Consider the following 7,108-nt stretch of genomic DNA (forward strand, 5'->3'; position numbering starts at 1 on the left):
TCAGCGGCAGCAGGGGCGAGCATCTGGGTTCACGGTGGTGAGAAGCAGCAGCAGCAGCGAGTGGCAGGGACCTCGCCGGAACAGCAGCAGGTCCGGCGGCGGCTGGGCAATGACAACGATGCTGCAATGGCAAGCGGCTGGGGGGAAACAGAAGCAGCCACGTCGAAGGTTGGACGGGTAACGAGCGGCAATTTGGACGGAACAGAAGCAGCCACGTCGTCGGGACAGCAGCAGCTCCGGCGTTCAAGCGGCGACGACGGTCGGAGCAGGGACAGAGAGAGAGAGAACAAAGGAAGGGGAGGGGAGTGGTGGCCGGACCAGGGGAGCAGCGGCCACAGTGGCGACGGCGGCAGCAGGGGCGGTGACTAGGCGAAAAAGGGGGCTGGGTGGTGGTGGCAAGCCGGCAAGGGCGGCGGCGGTCGGGACGACGGCGCGCGACGATGGCTGGCGAGGCGAAGCAGGGGGGTAAGCCAGAACAGAGGAAGGGAGAATCGCGACGGCAATGGGGGAACCAGCGGCAGTCGGTGACGGCACGGCGGCTCGGTGGACGACGTACGATGGCCGGAAGAGCTACGGCGACACGGCGGCTGGGCGTAGGGCCGGACGCACGCGCGCGGAGAAGGGAGGGGAAAACTCGATGAGGCAAAACAGAGGGGAGGGGTGACGATCACGGCGGCTCCGGCTGGGGCGAGTAGCTGGACGGCGGCTCGGGTGGACAACGCGCAGCGGTTGGGCGGTGGCCGGAGAACTGCGCGGAGGGAGGGAAGGGAAGGACGATCATGACAGGGGGGAAAATGAGCGAGAGAGAGAGAGAGAGAGAGAGAGAGAGAGAGAGAGAGAGAAGGACGATCGTGACAGGGGGGAAATGAGCGAGAGAGAGAGAGAAAGAGAGAGAAGCAAAAAGTCAAATAAAGCACTCAAGTGCGATCCAACGGCCACAAAACGATCTTACGAGCTTGATCCAATTGCCACGAAAATCCCAAATTAATAAATTAGGAAAAAGTGTCAAAACACCAACTAAAGCACACTACAAGGGAGGTCTACTAGTCCAAATCCGCACCCGATCTAAATTTCACTTTTCACTAATCCCGGGCAATATCAACGTTGGCCACAATAATATCGACACCGTCCAATTAAATTCGTCACGAAACTCCGAGAAATTTGACACCAAAGTTTGGGCTCTAAATAACGGTCAAATTCAATCAAGTGCGATTCTAGCGAAATCTCTACTTTAAAATTAACCCAAGAGTGATCAGTTCCGGGCGAGATTTTACTATAAGCACACTGACGAAATACATGTTTTATAAATCCCAAAAATGCGTCGAAATTCGAAATGTCACACATTAACCCAAATTTATCAGGTCATTAAAAATATATATAATTAGAGAAAGATATATAGCTAGCTATGAAAATACATGACAAGTGTGTTGAGAAAAATCCCTAATGAGTTTTGAGGAATGACAAAACTATCTGTTACTGACCAGAATTATAATTAAGTTATTTGATGCAGGTAAATGCTGAGTCATCAAACTTAGTCGATGAAAGGATTTTGTCATCAGACTCAAAATTACTCGTCAGATTCAATGAATGTTATTTTTGGCAAGTTTATGCAGGATAATCAAATTGATATCTCAGGATTCCTAATTGGCAATCACAAGATCGTTCCTTAAACACAAAGAACTATACTTATGGAAACCTTGATTTGATTGTATGGGCGATCAAATCACTTGGAGATAATGGTTCTTTTCGTAATGGCTATGCATCCTATTTTGAGAAGAATCTCCAACGGGTTGATTTGGAGATCAATCCTCTGAAGACTGTCCAACGAATAGATTGGAAGTAGAGGAGTATAAAAGGAGTGCAAACGTCGTACAAAAAATAAGAACCAGAATCGAGAATTCCAAAGTTTGAATAGAGCTTCGATCTTACACACTTGTGATTACTGTATTCCACGTTGTGACTTTAGAAAGAAAATTACTTGAGTGAAGAGTGTATGTGATAGTGCAGTCTATCATTTGTGAAGCACTGCTCTTATAATCTTCTGGTGATTCAATAGTGAAACACAGCCAATAGGCTGCCAGCATGGAGAGTGGACATAGGCTTGATAAAGCCGAACCACTATAGAGATCTGTGTACAGTATTCTCTATTCCTAAACTTTCATTTATTATTGCTGATATTATACTGCATACATATCTGTCAAACAAGTTCGTCAGAACATCATCTAAGTCATCAGACACAATCATCTGACGACAACTTACATGCAAATTTGTAATTCGCATCCATCTAATATTGTACATACGAGTTGTTGACCTCGACTGTATTCATTCCACACGTTTAAAACATCCAATTTGGTAAAATCACCTATTCACCCCTCTCTAGGTGATAGCACTAGCTGTAACAATTGGTATTAGAACCAAGTGCTCATTTTTCCTTTAAGTGTTATTTTATTTCTAAGTTAACGATTCTTGATGGCTAGTAATGCTGAGTTAGGTCACAACAACAGACTGCCTTACTTCAATGGAATTGAATACAGTGTCTGGGAAAACAAGATGAAGACATTCATCTTGGGAATAGATCAAGATATATGGGACATTGTTGAACATGGAATCATTCCACACGTTTCAACTGAAACAAAATCCCCAGAAACTTCAAAAGGGCAAAATGAGACACCTTCTACCAAAGGAATTAGAGAGCAAATCAGATGTCAAGTTCTACCACTCTCAGCCAAAGAAATTTTCAAAAGAATCCATCTGGATACAAAGATCAGAACGGCCATATACAATGGTCTTGTAAGCGTTGAATACAAACGAATTGCAAATCTCAAAACTGCAAAAGAAATCTGGGATCGTCTCAAGTTTGTTCATGAAGGAACAGAGAGAGTCAAGGAGACAAATCTCAACATTCTTCTTAGGCAGTACGAGTCCTTCACTCAGAAACCAAATGAAACAATTTCTGAGATGCAGAGCAGATTCACTGAGATCGTAAATGGACTTGAATTCCAAAACAATCCCATCTCAGAACCTATAAAGGTGAACAAGTTGCTGAGAGCTTTGGGCAGTACGAGTCCTTCACTCAGAAACGAAATTAAACAATTTCTGAGATGCAGAGCAGATTCACTGAGATCATAAATGGACTTGAATTCCAAAACAATCCCATCTCAGAATCTATAAAGGTGAACAAGTTGCTGAGAGCTCTTTCAAAAGAATGGAACAGCATCAAAGTTTCTATTCGAGAAACTCAGGGGATCAGACCACTCACAGTGGACCAACTCATCGGAACTCTTCAATCCTATGAAACTGAAAATTTCTTAGAAGTTGAAGAACCCAAAGGTAAAAAGTCCATTGCTTTAAAAACTAACATTGATTCTGATGACACAGATACAGATGAAGATGAAGATGAAGAATTGGCTCTAACGGTCAAGAAACTGAGAAAGATGGCAAAGAAGGTGAAGATGAATAAGTCAAAGAAGCAATTCAAGAATTCTGAGTCATCAAAGGCCAAGAAGCTAAATTTTCAAAAGAAATCAAGTGCCGAAGATGAAGAAAACAAAGACGTAATAAGTTTCCGCTGAAAAAAAAAACGGACACATAAAGCCAAAATGTCCTCTTCTCAAAAAGAACAGAGGGAAGTATGAACGATATAAGAAGGCTTTCAAAGCTGAATCATTGAGTGATTCAGAGGATGATGAAAGTGAACAAGAATTTGCCAATATTTGTTTGATGGCAAAATCAGACTCAGAATCAAGTTTTGATGAAGAAGATGAGGTAAGTAATTCAAATATTCCTGAAGCAGTTGTAAATTATATTGATGAGTTAATCTCTGTTAATAAAACTGCCTTCAAAAAGATTTCTGTATTGAAGAAGGAGATTGTGCCCCTAAGAAGTACTACTCAAAACAAAGAAATTGATGAGTCAATTGAATGTTTAAAAAAGGAAAACAATCTTTTAAAACATCAAGATATTTCGCAAAAGGATAAGATTGATTTCTTGCAAAAAGAGTTTAATCTTATCAAGAAAAATAAAGATTTTCTTGAAAAGGAAAATGATTCATTGAAAAAGGAAATTTCTGATCTGAAAAATATTTCTAAGGAAATTATTGATCGAATCTCTAATGAAAAAGAACTTTTAAAAAATGATATTTCTAATATAACCAAGAAATTCTCAATGGGTTCGAAAAATCTTCAACATGTTTTATCAATTCAAGTTCCTTATTATAATAAATCAAGTGTGGGTTTTGAGAAAAATACTGAATTGAAAAATGCTTTTCCCAATGTCAAAAAAAGACTAAAGAAAAGACCTCCCAGATTTGTGTATCAAAATCACTTAAAGAATAACTGTCCTAAGGTTTGGAGACCTGTTCAGAGAAACATTCTGAGAATGATCAATCCTAACCAAAATGGACCTAAGAAAATATGGGTACCAAAGAAAAAGTGAGTTACTTATCTTTTGCAGGTACCAAAGAAAAGAAAGAACAAATGGTACCTTGACAGCGGTTGCTCGAGACACATGACTGGAGATCCTTTGAAATTCATCCATTTAGAAAGAATAAAACGAGGAAGTGTATCCTTTGGAGGCAACAACAAAAGAAAGATAGTTGGCAAGGGAATTGTCAAAATTGAAAATCTCATCATCAATGAAGTCTCACTAGTTGAAGGTTTGAACTTCAATTTAATTAGCATTAGTTAATTATGTGATATTGGTTACAGAATCACTTTCTAAGAAGACAAATGCTATGGGATAAGTAAAGACAACAAGCAATCATTCACGGGTCGAAGACATGGAAACATCTATCTACTAGACACGAAGTCTAAATATTTTCAATGTCTCGTTTCCATAAAAGAAGAATCTGATCAGTGGCACAGAAAGCTCGGACACGTTAGTGTGAAGTTAATATCCAAAATAGCTTCAAAGAAACTTGTCAAAGGATTGCCAGAACGAAGATATAAGAGCATAGAGTTATGTTCAGCTTGTTCTAAAGGTAAACAAGTAAGAAGTTCATTTAAATCAATAAATTATGTCACCACTAACCGAGCTTTGCAGTTGCTTCATATGGACATATTCGATCCTACTCAAACTCTAAGTCTTAGAGGTAAGAAATACTGCTTAGTTATTGTAGATGATTATTCAAGACTTACTTGGGTATTCTTTTTAGCTCATAAAAGTGAAACATTTGAATATTTCTCAAAATTTGCCAAAAATGTACAAAATTGAAAGGGCTATACTATTTCGAGCATTAAATCTGATCATGGAAGAGAATTTGAAAATCAGAATTTTTCTTATTTCTGTGATGAAAATGGTATTCAACTTATTTTTTCCTCACCATATACTCCTGAACAAAATAGAGTAGTTGAAAGAAAGAGTAGAACTTTGCAAGAAATGACTAGAACTCTTCTATTTGAAAACAAAACTCCAGCACATTTTTTGGGCTGAAGCTGTATCAACAGCTTGTTATATATCAAATAGAATTTTTCCAAGACAAATTCTTGAAAAGACCCCTTATGAACTGTTTAAAGGTAAAATTCCCAATGTCTTGTATTTTCGGATATTTGGATGTAAATGTTTTATTCTCAAAACTCCTAATGATCGTGTTGGTAAGTTTGATGAAAAGTCAGATGAAGGAATCTTTCTTGGATATTCAACAACAAGCAAGGCTTACAGAGTATTCAATAAAAATACTCAAACAGTCGAAGAATCATTAAATGTTAAGTTTGAAGACTCAATTCAGACTCAACAAGATGATTCTGATATTGAAAATCCAGCATCTGAAGAATCTGATCTAGCATATAATAAAATGACGGTAAGTGAAAATTATCAGAATCAAAGATCTGATGAAGCTCAGGAATCGTCAAACCAACAAGACAATGAAGAATCATCAAATCTCAATGATGAAAACAATGAAAGATTCAATAAAAACTGGAAGCAAAAATCCAGTCATCCCAAAGAACTCATCATTGGAAATTTAGATGAAGGGATCAAAACCAAAGTAAAGGTGAAGGAAATCATAAATACGATGGCTTTCATTTCTGAAGTTGAACCAAAGAATGTCGAAGATTCCTTGAAAGATGAAAGCTGGATTGAAGCCATGCAAGAGGAACTTTTACAATTCCAGATCAATCAAGTATGGGAGCTTGTTCCTAGACCCAAAAATCATTTAGTTATTGGAACAAAATGGGTATTTCGAAATAAAATGGATGATCAAGGAAAAGTCATCAGAAACAAAGCAAGACTTGCGGCCAAAGGATATTCACAAGAGGAAGGAATAGATTACAATGAAACGTATGCTCCGGTGGCCAGGTTAGAAGCAATAAGAATTTTACTAGCTTATGCTTGTTTTTGTAATTTTAAACTGTTTCAGATTAATGTCAAAAGCGCATTCTTGAATAGCTACATCAAAGAGGAAGTATATGTAGAACAACCTCCAGGTTTTGAAGATCCTCACAAGCCTGATCAGGTATATACTCTCAAGAAAGCATTATACGGTCTTAAACAAGCACCACGTGCTTGGTACGAAAGACTGAGCAGCTTTCTGGAACAAAATGATTTCACAAAAGGTAATGTAGACACTACCTTATTCATCAAAAGGAAAGGTAAAGACATTTTAATAGTTCAAATTTATGTAGATGATATTATTTTTTGTTCTACAAATGAAAAATTGTGTAAGAATTTTTCTAAAATAATGCAAAGTGAATTCGAAATGAGCATGATGGGTGAGTTAACTTTCTTCCTTGGAATACAGGTTAAACAAACCAAAAATGGCACCTTTCTTTGTCAAGAAAAGTATGCCAGGGAAATTTCAAAAAAGTTTGGTTTGGTGAATTGCAAAAAGACAGAAACTCCAATGTCATATTCTATTAAACTAGACAATGATGAAAAAGGAAAACCAGTAGATTAAAAATTATATAGAAGCATGATTGGCTCGCTTTTATATTTAACTGCTTCAAGACCAGATATTCTGTTCAGTGTTTATTTGTGTGCTAGATTTCAATCAGAATCAAAAGAATCTCATCTTACTACAATCAAAAGGATTATCAAATATGTTGGCACCAATCCTACACTTGGATTGTGGTATTCTATGGGATCAAATTTTACTCTTATTGGATATTCTACT

Source organism: Syzygium oleosum, unplaced genomic scaffold (assembly GCF_021117445.2).
Source record: "Syzygium oleosum isolate NSW1041296 unplaced genomic scaffold, Sole_v2.1 Sole_v2.11, whole genome shotgun sequence".
Classification (NCBI taxonomy): domain Eukaryota; kingdom Viridiplantae; phylum Streptophyta; class Magnoliopsida; order Myrtales; family Myrtaceae; genus Syzygium; species Syzygium oleosum.